At 47.7% G+C, this 15,073-nt stretch overlaps 1 pseudogene; it reads left to right on the top strand.

Annotated features, from left to right (window-relative positions):
* Positions 1 to 11,435: 11,435 nt before the first annotated feature.
* Positions 11,436 to 13,793, top strand: LOC142471327 (E3 ubiquitin/ISG15 ligase TRIM25-like; annotated as a pseudogene).
* Positions 13,794 to 15,073: the final 1,280 nt, after the last annotated feature.

Here is a 15,073-nt window from a genome sequence, read left to right as displayed (position 1 = left end):
CTGTGAAGGCATAAGAAGCTGCTGAGGTTTCCCGCACCAGAGCTAAAAGCAGGATGGAGAAGTGGGGAGACATGCCCAGCATGGAGCTGGATAGCAGATCTTCAGTGAACCCCCATACCTCTCTTCCCCAGTGTGTCTTTCCCCCCAGTACCTGTTTGATGTGTGATTTGTGTGTGCGTCTTGTTATTTCAGACAGATATGGACAAGCTACAGAGTATATTGAGTGTTTCATAATTTGTGCAAAATAGTCTGTACCTTTTGAAAATTCAATAAAATATAAAGTTGAAAAAAAATATAGAGAATTGTACTGCCCAGGCTCTGTGGCTTCTACCCAGTGGGAGGTCTTGAGTGCCTTAGCACGCCCTCCTCTGGATTTTGTGACACCAACTCAATCCGTGCTCTTTCTAGCTAGTGGGATGGTTGGCCAGCAGCCCCTGTCCCATGTAAAGGATAGCCACTGAGGGCTATATAAGGGGTGCTGCTGATCAGAGCACTAGTTTACCCTCAGAGGAAGAGACACTCTGGGACGGAGTGTGGAGATTCTCTTAGAGGACCATCTGGAGACACTGGGAAGGAGTGTGGAGTTTGCAGAGGTCCATCTCTGGGAAGGAGTGTGCAGTTGCACTGTGACCAGCTGGAGATACATGTCAGAGTGGCTGCTGTGTGTTCAGCACTCTGATATCCTGAAGCGGACAGGGGAAACCCATTTGAAGTGGGTCCCTGCACCTAGGAAAGGTAGATCTCATTCCCCAGACCACCTGTAAGTGTGTATATTTTTGTATTTTGTATTCTTGTGTGTTGCCGAGGATTTATCCAAAATAAACCTAATTTTATTTAACTGCCTTGTTTTGCACAAGGTGAGGGAGCGGTTATCAGACTTATTCAATGAATAAACAGCAGCCCATCCGTAGTTAGGTGGTTGTAGGTGGGGTGATGAGTATGGGGGTAAGTGCAGATATATTCGACTCATCAGCAGAGACAGGAGAAAGAGGGGCTGATAGTGCAGTAAGTAAAACACTGTAATACAATAAGCACATATAAAACCAGTCCCAGATAGATGTTCACTCACATCTGTAAATGCCAATCAGGGCATCAAAAGGTATCTTTGTGATGCGGGTTGGTTTTCTCTCCTCCTTTACCGTCGGGCTCTGGCGGACGTCTCTCCTCCTCGGTTCGCCTCGTGTCCTCTCCTACAGCGGCCGCTGGAAAAGGCACTCGTTTCCCCCGAAGGTCCTGACGTCACGATTGTCCAGGTCCGGCAGTGATTATTCTCCTCCTCTAGCACACTGGGCAATCGTGACGTAACACTCGACGCGTTTCGTTGGCTCGGGGCCAACTTCCTCAGGGGGTGGCTCTGATCCTGACTACCTGCGCTAATATATCAGGCGTCCCCTTCCTATTGGTTGATAGGGGAGCTACTGCTGAAAGTGCAGATGGCAGATTCGCTAAATTCGCCAACTGCAAAATTATACAGAACAAAACCAGTCCCTGAATACGACCGGACATGAAATAAATAAATATATGAATTGATTAATTAATAAAGCTGATCGTTCGTAGTTATTATTTAAACATTGAAGTCTACCCCGCATGTTATAAAATACCTTAAGTACGTGTGAAGTCAGATACATGGCTTGTTAAACCCAGAAGCAGATTCCTGAAAGCACATGGCTACACGTAATGTATAGGGCTGCGACAGACCGACGGCCGATCCTAATACATCTGCTGAAGAAACCGGCTGCTTCTTCTCAGAGGGTGAGTAGTGGTTAAAGATTTGTATTTATTTTATTTGTTGCTAATAACTCTTATTATTTTACTTCTGTTTATTGTTCAAGTGCTATTGACCCTATCCACCACCGGGTGGCGGTGTTGTGTTACATTTCACCAGTGGGGCGGCGCCGATCAGTCTGTTTTGACTTTCCCTGGTTTTGCCGTGTGACTGATCCCTGAAATATAAATGTGTTAGGGAGACCTGGCCTCCCGCGACAGACAGACAGACAGACAATGAGGCACAGGGATACATATGTATTCCTGTAGCTGTATCCCTAAGTTAAGGGGGGTACCCCAGCTAGTGCCAAGGTGACCCACAACAAGTATAGGGTTTGTGGGTGACCCAACCGTATATAAGTTGTGGGGGGGGGACGACTCAGAGTCCAAACTGAGTCACAGGAAAAGTGTGAGGGGGGATAAGGCAGCAGAAATAAAGAGACAATATTTTTCCTTTTCTGTTCCCTGTACCCCCAAGATCTTCCCCTAAAGTCCCACATCGCTGACGGGGATCCCCGAGACCCAGTGTGTATTCAAATATAGTTTTAATATGTTTAAACATTCGGAATCAATGTCCAAACAGGCAGCCCGTGCAAACCCACAGGCGCCGGCATGTCTGCTGGACATCGGAGTTCAGAGCAGCCAGAGGAAGCCCAGAGGTGGGGACAGCATTTGGTCAGCGGGGAAAGGAGGAGTACCAGGTCCGGAGATCAACGGCCGTCCTCCGGGATAACACTTGTTCTGCCAGACCTGGTGGAGCCTGCCCAGCGGGGGGCATTGGGATAGCTGGGGGGGGTATGTGGCAGCTTGCGCATGTCCCTTAGCCGTTTCACATTTCCCGCTGACCCGGCTTTTCTAGCCGGCTTGGTTCCGATTGGCTGCTTGGGAAAGTTCCCACGCGCTGATTGGCTGTCCGCTCTGCTTCTATTTTATGAATGATGCAGAGAATACTATAAGAAGCCGCGAGCCAATCAGATGGTGCGTTCCCCTTGAGTCTGCGCTGAAAGAGAGCGGGCGGCTTTTCAAAGATGCTTTTGTTTGTAATAGCAAAGCAACCGGCTTCTATTTCAAGCCTGGAAATCCTGCCCGCCTGAGACTAAGTCCCGACTTCTGCGCCCAAGTTCCCAGAATCGAACGTAGCGGCCATGCTGGGATTTTATTCCGACTTGAGTTATAGGAAATTTGTAGTAACTCGCGGTCAGGAGGGACCATGTTCTCAGGAGAGAACGTAGCGGTGGCGTGTGGGACTTTCTGCCGATTTGGGTTCCAGGAGATTCCGGGCAAAGTCCCGGTCAGGGTAAAACTCTCCCATAGAGTTCCCTGCACCTAGGAGAGTCTAGTTTTCAACCCCAGCCCCAAAGTAAGTGTGTCTTTGTGTATCATTGTGTATTTTGTGTATCATTGTGTGTAAGCGAATTTATGCCGAATAAATTACACTTTATTTCTCTTCCTTGTTTAGCACAATGAATGATCCCGGTAAAAAGGTGTAAACAACCCGGTCTCCCGTGACAATTACGTAGAAATATTCTCGCTGTTGCCAGGTTATAAGGACGCTAAGGGGAGGTCGGATAGGTCACAGGACAAAGATAAGGACGTGGACAGGGACACTATCCCAAAAACATTCTGGAATTGGCTCGAGGCGTGTGCCATTTTGGCCACGATAATCATGGAGAAAGAGCCACGGAAGTGCCCGCCAATAATTCGCTATATGGGCCCCATTCGGGGGGCTCACCAGATTTGTGGGGGGGGGGGGAGATTGTGGGTGCATTACAGTGAGGCTTTTCGGTAACACGCATCAGTAAACAAGAAGATTGGGTGAGATTATAAGAATATGGATCTGTGGCTGACCCATAATGATACCTCGGAGGGCGGGTCCATTTGGGTCAGCGCCGGCGGTTTGCAAAGCTCAGGGTCTTCGGAGGAAGGTAAGCGGGGGGGAGGGTGATGGCTTTATAATGAAAGCGCATGCAGGTTCAGCATGACTGACAATACCCCCACCCCCCCCGAATAAATATTTAAAAAATACCCCCACATCCCCGAATAAATATTTAAAAAATACCCCCACACCCCCGAATAAATATTTAAAAAAATACCCCCACCAAGGCAGGCAGTCACCCACAAACCCAGGCAGTCACCAACCCATCCAGGCAGTCAGTCATCCAGGCAGTCACCCACCCATCCATCCAGGCAGTCAGTCATCCAGGCAGTCACCCATCCAGGCAGTCACCCAGGCAGTCACCCACCAAGGCAGGCAGTCACCCACAAACCCAGGCAGTCACCCACCCACCCATCCAGGCAGTCACCCATCCAGGCAGTCACCCACCCATCCAGGCAGTCACCCACCCAGGCAGGCAGTGACCTACAGTCTAATTACCCTCAGTGGAGCAGCTGGGTTTGCAGTGGATACGCAGTATAGCAAGCGGTTCCTCACGTTACCATGGTGTGGTTACATGCGTGTAACGGTATATCTGTACATACCTAACACAGACACGCGTGCAAACCTGGCAGGTGTTTATCAGACAATAGTTCTGTGACTATAGCGATGAGAGCGATCAGTGGGTTCTGTGGGCCCTTCTTTGGGTTCTGGGTACTATAATATTCACCTCTTTTGCACCTGCGCATCTAATTTACACAGCGCGTAATCCCTGAGCAGCGTGGTCTGATTCATCCATTGTTTGAATAAGAAAAACAGATAAGTAAACGTTGCGCGCTAAAAAATATTTCTCCGTGGTAGGTGCGCTATGGGTTCGGGGGGGGGGGGCTGCGCCTTTCATTTGTCCTGGGCCCCATAATTTCTGTTGGCAGTCCTGGTTTGCCCAAACACACACAGGCATCAATACTTATTAACCCCGTGTGAGACACACGGTGTCAGCTTCATTGTAACGTCACGTAAGCAACTTATTACTTACAATTAGCGTCATTATCTGCGGGCGCGGCACCAGCAGCCATCAGTTTAGGTGGCATATAGGGGGGTACAGAAGTATTGCCCAGTGGGGGCAAAGGGAGTATAATGCCAATAACCCTTATACCCCAATCCCTGTGATATGCACATCGCCCGCTCATAATATTTCCCAGGGACCTGTACCCCCGAGATTCAGTACGTTATACCGGGCGCCATATCTGAGAGCCCCCTGCTGTGTATCCGTAGTGTGCTTAGTGTTTCAGCATATATATATGTGCCTATTCAGCCCCACTTATTGTACTTATTACTTATAATAAAGTGTTTTAATAATCCAATATTCCTAGTCAATAAACGAGGGGCAATTAATATGCTTACTTGTTTGGTCTACAATAGGTTCTGTCCCTGAACCAGTCCTGTTACACCTGACACATACGTTGACCACAGGAGAGGGCGCTGTAATGGGCTCTTAGGTCCTGTTCCTGCTTTGGTAACAATACCTAAATTCTCTGTTCCGATGACTCATGTAGAGACAGACGGGGATACTATAAGCTCACGGCTATATAGTCTAGTATAGAATTTATTACGTACGTTCCTCTCAATGCTCATCTTATGTGTAACGTTTATAGGGAAATAAAGACGGCAGCTTAAGTGATGGCGCTGGTACGTATAAGAAGTGGGTACGATGTCTGTTTCGTATTTTTTTTTTTTTCAATTTTATTGGAGTTTCTTGTTCATACATTATGCCACAAACCATTGTGTTGTACATCAACTTTTTTTTTTTAACAAAAAATACGATACTCGTACATGACATATTAGGAACTACCTACAACATAGAACGTTATTTACAAGACATACCAGACACAGGTCCGGCGGGGGGGGGGGGGGCGACGAAGGGTGGGGCGGGGGTTTAGGGGCGAGGGGGAACCGGTGCGTCTTTTGCTTGGGTTTTGGTTCCTTTTTTCAGTTCCTGTATCGTTTTGTTTTATGTTTCTCAGAGGGACTTTCACCCTATTCCCTGCTCTTTTCTTGCCCTCGTGTAGTCGGGGCTGTCGTCAGTTTCAGGCCTACCTGTCCGTCGCTATGTGCTGTCGGATCTCTTACCTTCAAAGGAGAACGCATTTGCTGCTATCATTGAAGTATTGCGGCAGCATCCACCCCCTGGGATATCTGTCTGGGCCAGCCGTGGCGTCCAGACTTTTAGGAAATTTAGGCCGGTGTCATTAACTAAACTCGTTAATTGCTCCATCCGTCAGACATGCCAAATCCTGTTTCTGATTTTAGGGATGATTGGTAGTTCCTTTTGCTTCCATAATGCTGCGATCTCGCATCTTGTGGCTGTTGCAAAATGCGCGATTAATTTATGCGTCGCATTTGACAGACCCTGGATCCGCCTGCCCAGGAGGAACACCCACGGGTCCAGGGGGATCTCCAAATTGAGTATCCTTTGTAACCAATCTCTCATTTGTTCCCAAACCAGGACCACTTTTGTGCAGGACCACAGCATGTGTTGCAAATCCGCCGCCGCCCCGCACTGCTTTGGGCAGAGCGAGGGGTAGCCCCTTACAAATTTAGCTAATCTTGATGGGGTGTAATACCATCACATAAGGACTTTATATGCGTTCTCCTTTAACGTGGTGCAGATTGAACTTTCTGCTGCTGCCTGTAGGATCCTGTCCCATTCCTCGTCCTCTAAAGTCTCCCCTAAGTCAGATTCCCACTGTCTGATGTAACCAAGTCTTGTTTCATTAGGGGTCCCAGGACAGATCACTTCCCTGTACATTCTAGATGTTAGTCCCCGTGTGTCCGTTCCTCTAGAACACAGCTGCTCAAAATTCGTTCTTACAGGTCTGATTGGGGTTTTGTTATAGAAATCTCTGATCTGGAGGTATCTAAAGAATGCCTTGTTTGGTATATCCTTTGTGGCCTTAATTTGTTCAAATGTTTTTATATATTTTCTTCCCTCCAGGTCATTAAGCCATGTAATACCCGACTGTATCCAAACTAACAAATTATTTCTATTCATCCCTGGAGCGAAATCTGGGTTACCGATGATCGGTGTCATAAGTGAGTTTTTGGAGGTTAGATTACAGCTGTATTTAGTGGCCTCCCAAACCTTTAATGAACCGACTATGGTCTGGAGTGCCATTTCCATCCTGATTATCCCTTTCTTGGGTAGCCAGATCAAATCGTGTAGTTCAATTGGTGCACAACAGCTTTTCTCCAATTCTACCCATCTCCTTAAGCTTGGGTCCGTGTGCCATTTGATAATTTGACTTAATTGAGCCACTTTGTAGTAAGCTAACAAGCAAGGTACCGCTAGTCCTCCTTTCGTCGTAGGCTTCTTCAAGATACCCTTTGCAATTCTTGGGTTTTTCTTATTCCAAATAAATGTCATAATTTGTGACTGTAGGGAGAGGATGTCCGCATTTACTATAGGTATAGGTAGACTCTGGAAAAGATATAACATCCTTGGGAGGAGATTCATTTTCACGCTATGTATCCTCCCAATCCATGAGATGCTACCCCTCATCCATGTCCTGAGATCCTCCCCCATTGTCTTAATCAGCCTTGGAAAATTAGCTTTGTATAATGTTTTGTTTTCCCTTGTGATGTATACCCCTAAATATTTGATAGCGGAGGCTTGCCATTTAAAGTTAAAGTTTGACAATCAGTTTTCTACCTCTTTGGGTAAATGTATATTGAGGGCTTCCGATTTGGTCTGATTGATTTTAAACCGCAAAATTTGGTTAAATTTACTTAGAATCTCGAACACATTGGGCAAGAATGTAAGAGGTTTTGACAACGTTAAAATGACGTCATCTGCATACAAGGCTGCTTTGTGCATCTGGTCTTCTTTTGAGATTCCTGTTATACCTAATGTGCGCAGCTAGGGGCTCGATACAGAGAGCAAACAGCAGTGGGGACAACGGGCAACCCTGTCTTGTTCCGCTTCGTATATTAAATTGATCTGAGGGGAAGCCCTGATGTCGCACACTTGCCGTTGGACCTTCATATAGCGTAAGAATGGATCTTAATAGGCGTCCTTCAAAAGCAAATTCTCTCAATGTTTCTTTTAGGTAGGGCCAGTCTATCCTATCAAAGGCTTTCTCAGCATCCAGACTTAACACCATGGAGTGTATGTTTTTCTTTTTAGCCAAGTCAATTAAATCAATTATTCTCCTGGTGTTGTCTGCGGCTTGTCTACCTCCGATAAACCCTACTTGATCCGTGTGGATTAACCCGGGAAGGACACTACCCATCCTGTTTGCTATGAGTTTGGAGTAAATTTTAACATCCAAATTAATCAGTGAAATGGCAATGAGAGGACACATATATATCTTACCGTGAGCCCGGCAAGGCGGGGACACATATATGTTACCGTGAGCCGGACAAGGAGGGGACACATATATATCTTACCGTGAGCCCGGCAAGGCGGGGACACATATATGTTACCGTGAGCCGGACAAGGAAGGGGCACATATATATCTTACCGTGAGCCGGGCAAGGAGGGGTCACATATATATCTTACCGTGAGCCGGGCAAGGAGGGGTCACATCTATATGTTACCGTGAGCCGGGCAAGGAGGGGTCACATCTATATGTTACCGTGAGCCGGACAAGGGGGGGGTCACATATATATGTTACCGTGAGCCGGACAAGGAGGGGACACATATATATCTTACCGTGAGCCGGGCAAGGAGGGTTCACATATATATGTTACCGTGAGCCGGGCAAGAAGGGGTCACGTATACATCTTACCGTGAGCCGGGCAAGGAGGGGACACATATATATGTTACCGTGAGCCGGGCAAGGAGGGGACACATATATATGTTACCGTGAGCCGTGCAAGGAGGGGTCACATCTATATGTTACCGTGAGCCGGGCAAGGAGGGTTCACATATATATGTTACCGTGAGCCGGGCAAGGAGGGGTCACGTATACATCTTACCGTGAGCCGGGCAAGGAGGGGACACATATATATGTTAAAGTGAGCCGGGCAAGGAGGGGACACATATATATGTTACCGTGAGCCGGGCAAGGAGGGGACACATATATGTTACCGTGAGCCGTGCAAGGAGGGGACACATATATATGTTACCGTGAGCCGGGCAAGGAGGGGTCACATATACAGTATATGTTACCGTGAGCCGGGCAAGAAGGGGTCACATATATATCTTGCCGTGAGCCGGGCAAGGAGGGGTCACATCTATGTTACCGTGAGCCGGGCAAGGAGGGGTCACATATATATCTTGCCGTGAGCCGGGCAAGAAGGGGTCACATATATGTTGCCGTGAGCCGGGCAAGGAGGGGTCACATATATGTTACCGTGAGCCGGGCAAGGAGGGGTCACATATATGTTGCCGTGAGCCGGGCAAGGAGGTGTCACATATATATGTTACCGTGAGCCAGGCAAGGAGCGGACACATATATATGTTACCGTGAGCCGGGCAAGGAGGGGTCACATATATATGTTACCATGAGCCGGGCAAGGAGGGGACACATATATATGTTACCATGAGCCAGGCAAGGAGGGGACACATATATATGTTACCATGAGCCGGGCAAGGAGGGGACACATATATATGTTACCATGAGCCAGGCAAGGAGGGGACACATATATATGTTACCATGAGCCGGGCAAGGAGGGGACACATATATATGTTACCGTGAGCTCCGGCTCCCTCCCCTTATACAGGGAACACGTGTCGGTGTCACAGCAGCTGCAGGGCTCACTCAGCATTTCTTACAGCCATTTGCTAGTGCGCAGCAGGATTAACCATGTGTCTGCCAGGAAGAACTGTAATCACATGCTTAGGTTTATAACATACGCCTGACTTAAAAGGTTACTTAACCCCTGAGGTGCTACACCTCCGTCACATGTACCCAGAAACCTCATGTGAGCCCAGATAGGCGAGAGGCTGCTAATTCTTATGTAGCCATGCTGTAAAATGGCTTACAGTTTTCTCTCCTGCTGGCAGTAAGCCAGGTAAGTTACAGGGTTGCCAGCAGTAATCATGGAGGTTTGCCCTCACACCCTGGTGAGGTGTCCTATGTAATGATGGGAGTGGCTACATACTCTGAGTCCACCGTTAGTGACATCAGAGATGTGCCTGTTTCCTGAGGTATATAAGGCACAGCACTGCCCAAAGTTAGTGTGTTCTAGAGGGTATTCTGCAAGGGCAAGTCTACGTTTAGACTTGCAGCCAGTTGAGTCAATATCAATTAGTACAAGGCCTAAACTGCGTCCAGGGACCTGGCACACGTGGTGATCTCCCTGAGGGGAGAGGTGATCCCACTTCATTCGGGAGGCATACCTTTCAAAGGGAAGTACTGAAGAGAATGCACGGCTAAGCTGAAAGCTGTGAGGGGCGGCTGGCCCATACCATCATGCAAATAAAGATGCCCTGTTCAAAGACAACCCCACTGTGTGAGTGTGAAGTTACTCTCCAGTGGAAGGCACCACCAAGGAGTTCCTCATCAGAACCATCCCCATGCAGACGCAGGGATCCTGATGAGGTGGAGGCGCTGCACTGGATATAGGTAGGACTTGCACACACTACCTCCGCTGCCTGTCTGGGTTGGCAATCCCCATACACCATCATGCGGGAGACTCAGGAGTCCTGTTGCCAACAGGTGCACCACCAGACACTACCATGTAATGGGGACTGGTTAGACCACAGGGGCCAATGTGAGATTGGGTGGGTCAGGAAGAACCAGAAAATCCGTTACATTATAAATAATCCTATTGTACATAATGGATACTGCAAACAGGAACTTACAGGGTTAATAGTCTGAGTAACAAACTCCCCGCCCCCGTGTGCTGAGAAGGGAAACCTGTCCCACTGGTTATATGAGAGAGAGGAGAATGTAAGTGTTGTTTCCTGTTGCTGCTGCTGTTATTTCCCAGCGTGTATTGCCCCTGGTCCCTATACCTGAGCTGGTGGCATTGAGATGCTAATTGACCTGTGGCTGCCTTTTGTCCTGTGTGCAGTCCCACTCATAGCACAAGCACAACATGCATTGTAGTTTTAAAACACCGTAAACTAACATGTGCACCCAAGAACTGGCACCCCACCAATTTGCACCTACTGTATAATGTGGGTGTTCTAAACCTTCTCTAAGACACCAGCCCTAACACCCTGCTGGCAGGCAATACAGGTTAAACTACCCCCCATTTCCCTCATGTTCCTGAAGTCTCTGCCCTGCAGCTATTTCTCATAAGAAGCCCCCCATACAAGGCAGCCCACTTATAAGCTGCACAGGCAGCTATGGGCCCATGCGGCAAAGGGAATACACAGAGAATACATTAACTAGCCCACTGGGCTTACATAGTTACCCCACACACACAGTTCCTAGCTTATAACCCTATAGGGACAGTATAAGGGGAACAACATTACAGGACAACACAGTAAGGTACAATATTAGACCCAAGAGCTGACACTTTCAGCCCTTGCCATACGGTTTCAGGGGCAGCCAGCCGGGCTCCACCTTTTTTAATGAAGGCCGGCTAAGCCCTACCATCAGCCCATGTACTGCAGGAACATGCTGAGGTGTATAACACAAAGCTGACTTAAAAGGATACCTAACCCGTGAAGTGCAACACTTATCACATGTCACCAAACGCCTCATGTGAGCACAGATAGGTAACATGCTGCATATTCTTTTAACTACTCTTATTCCTCCTATTGTATACTGCAGCCAGGAACTTATAGGGTTAATAGTCTGAGTAACAAACTCCCCGCCCCCTGTGTGCTGAATAATAAGGGAATTTAAGTTTCGTTTCCTGTTGCTGCTTCCAAGCATGGCGTCTGCTGGTCTGAGAGAGGAGCTAACCTGCCCCATCTGCCTGAGCATTTATACCCAGCCTGTAACGCTGAGATGTGGGCATAACTTCTGCCAGGGCTGTATTGGGAGTGTGTGGGATTCCCAGGGGGGATCTGGACTTTATACCTGTCCTGAATGCAGAGCAGAGTTTCAGGAGCGTCCTGCACTGCAGAGGAACCTGAAGCTGTGTAACATAGCGGAGCGTTTCCTTTCTACTCAGCCGGAGCAGGAGGAGGCTGTGATCTTCTGCACTTACTGTGTTACCTCCTCTGTACCCGCTGCTAAAACATGTCTGCTGTGTGACGCCTCCCTGTGTGATATTCACCTAGAGAGACACAGCAAGTCAGAGGAACACGTCTTAACTGAGCCAACCACCTCCTTAAAGACCAGGAAATGCCCCGTCCACAAGGAGATCCTAGAGCAGCGGTGCGCAATCTGTGGGGCGCGACCCCCAGGGGGGGCGCGAGACTGCCGACGGGGGGCGCGGGGTTTACAGAGGCCCCGCGCGCTTCCCGAAGGCACTTAAATTAAGTGCCGGGGGAGCTGCAGGGCCTCTGTAAACCATACTTACCCAAAATGACAAAATGTCAAAATGACGCTGCGAGGTCATGTGACGTCACGTTGCTATGGCAACGTGACGTCATTACGCCGGAGCGCGGGTAAGTTGGGGTTGGGGGGGGGCGCGGGTGCGAGGGGACAGCCGTCAGGGTGGCGCAGGGAAAAAAGTTTGCGCCCCCCTGTCCTAGAGTATTACTGCACTGAGGATGCTGCCTGTGTCTGTGTGTCCTGCTGCCTGGTCGGAGAGCACAGGGGACACCAGGTGGAGACCCTGAATGAGGCATCTGAGAAGAAGAAGGAGAAACTGAGACATGTTCTGGAGAAACTGACCTCAGTGAGAGAGGAGACTGAGAAAAGGGCCCAGAGTCTGCAGGGACAGAAGAGAGACGTGCAAGAGAAAGCAGCCGGGGTAACAGCCCGAGTCACTGCCCTGATTAGGGACATCAGGGCACAGCTGGAAGTCCTAGAGAAGCGAGTCCTGAGTGAGATCACCAGGTGGGAAGAGCAGGTTTATCTTCGAGTCTCTGATCTAATCCAGCAGCTGGAAATAGAGAAGGACGAGCTGTCCAGGAAGATGCTTCACATTGAGGAGCTGTGCAACATCACTGATCCACTAACTGTCTTACAGGGACGGGAACCAGACAATGCTGAGGACAGAGAGAGAGAGGGTAATAAGGTCCCTGCTGTAGGGGATTTGTATGAGGTTCTGATCCCACTGACCTTACAGAGATTAGCTGATATTGTGACTGATCTAATAGCAAAGAGCGGGTTCTGTGTGCAGGGGGATTCAGGCATATTACTGGATGTAAATACAGCTGCTAATAATGTATCTGTATCAGGTGACCTGAAAACTGCATCCTGGTCACAAACAGACCAGTTACGCCCAAATACACCAGGGAGATTTGAGGAGGATCAGGTTTTAAGCACCAGGAGTTTTTCCTCAGGACAACATTACTGGGAAGTGGAGATCAGTGAATCAGGGGACAGGGGGGTAGGGATTTCCTATCCCAGTATAGTAAGGAAAGGACGTCAGTCCCTCACAGGACAGAATAAGAAGTCCTGGTGTTTGCACATGTGGGATAATAATCATTCAGTGATACATGACTCAATACGCACACAGATATATCCCGAGTCTCCCTTGCAGAGATTAGGAATATACCTGGACTATGAGGCTGGGCGGCTGTCCTTTTATCAGCTGTGTGACCCGATCAGACACTTACACACCGTCACTGCCACCTTCACTGAGCCTCTTCATGCTGCGTTCTGTGTATGTGAGAAAGGCTGGGTCAGAATCAGGAGCTAGGAGTACTGATCCCGGCCCAGCAGGGGAACCCATAGAAACAGTATATATAATATAGTACATAGAAATAAGAATATACTGGGAGGGATTCAGTGAGCGAGGGAGAAAACAGGGGAATATATCTCATGTATTAATCAGTTACCCAGAGGGCCCTTCAGCACTTTGCAATGTATATATATATATTATCTCACATACGTGTCCTGGGGATATCTGATTGCGTGAATCTTTGTTTAGTTCCTGTTCTGGGAGCGAGCGTATAGAAGTAATATAGGAGCGTATACCCATTACATATATATGTTTGTGCTGTGTCAGTAAATGGAAATGCTTTATAATATAAGAATTGTATTATGCAGAATAACATATTCCTGCTTCTCCCTGAGAATGTTTGTCAGACAAGTGTTTATCTCACCGCGTCTCTCATCTCATTTAATAAATGTTATCACAATATTTCTAGGTGTGTGATACTGTAAAGAGATGCGTCAGTTCCCCGGATATAACTCTGCCGCTGATTTATTTTGGCCCTAGGTGGGACGGCATCTTTAAAGGCGCGTGGGATAATAATATAATATCTGTTAGTCTTATTAATCTTGTCACCTCCCAATGAGCGTTTATTCTATTCCTGTTATTCTGCTGTGTGCAGTGATTCCTGCCTTTCTTGTTATGCTGCAGCATATAATATGTAGTGGGGATATCTGCCAAACATTTACGTTTCATAGGGATAAACCTGTCCTGTTCATAGGAAATAATGGGGTTACTGTCCCATGATTTAATGTGTATATTATCTCCTGAGATATTAGGGGAAAAGCCTCTACTGCCCTGTAACACTCCCCTTTATCCCTTTACTTGTTATTTACACACTCACAGCACCGCTGCTTGTTATTTACACACACACAATACCGCTGCTTGCTATTTACACGCCCACAGTACCGCTGCTTGTTATTTACACGCCCACAGTACCGCTGCTTGTTATTTACACACACACAGTACCGCTGCTTGTTATTTACACACCCACAGTACTGCTGCTTGTTATTTACACACACAGTACTGCTGCTTGTTATTTACACACACACAGCACCACTGCTTGTTATTTACACGCGCACAGTACCACTGTATGTTATTTACACACACACACACACACAGTACCGCTGCTTGTTATTTACACACACACACACACAGTACCGCTGCTTGTTATTTACACACACTCAGCACCACTGCTTGTTATTTATACACCCACACTATACACTGTCAAAGAGTATAACCTGACCACACTATACACTGACACTGAGTATAACCAGACTGCACTATACACTGACACTATATAACCTGACCGCAGTATACACTGACACTGAGTATAACCAGACTGCACTATACACTGTCAAAGAGTATACCCTGACCGCACTATACACTGTCACAGAGTATAACCAGACTGCACTATACACTGACACTGAGTATAACCTGACCGCACTATACACTGTCAAAGAGTATAACCTGACCGCACTATACACTGACCCTGAGTATAACCTGACCGCAGTATACACTGACACTGAGTATAACCAGACTGCTCTATACACTGACACTGAGTATAACCAGACTGCACTATACACTGACACTGAGTATAACCTGACCGCACTATACACTGACCCGGAGTATAACCTGACCGCACTATACACTGACACTGAGTATAACCTGACCGCAGTATACACTGACACTGAGTATAACCAGACT

This window comes from Ascaphus truei, chromosome 20 (genome assembly GCF_040206685.1).
Source record: "Ascaphus truei isolate aAscTru1 chromosome 20, aAscTru1.hap1, whole genome shotgun sequence".
NCBI lineage: Eukaryota > Metazoa > Chordata > Amphibia > Anura > Ascaphidae > Ascaphus > Ascaphus truei.
The sequence above is the reverse complement of the archived record's forward strand: the minus strand, read 5'-3'. Positions and strand labels throughout refer to the sequence as shown.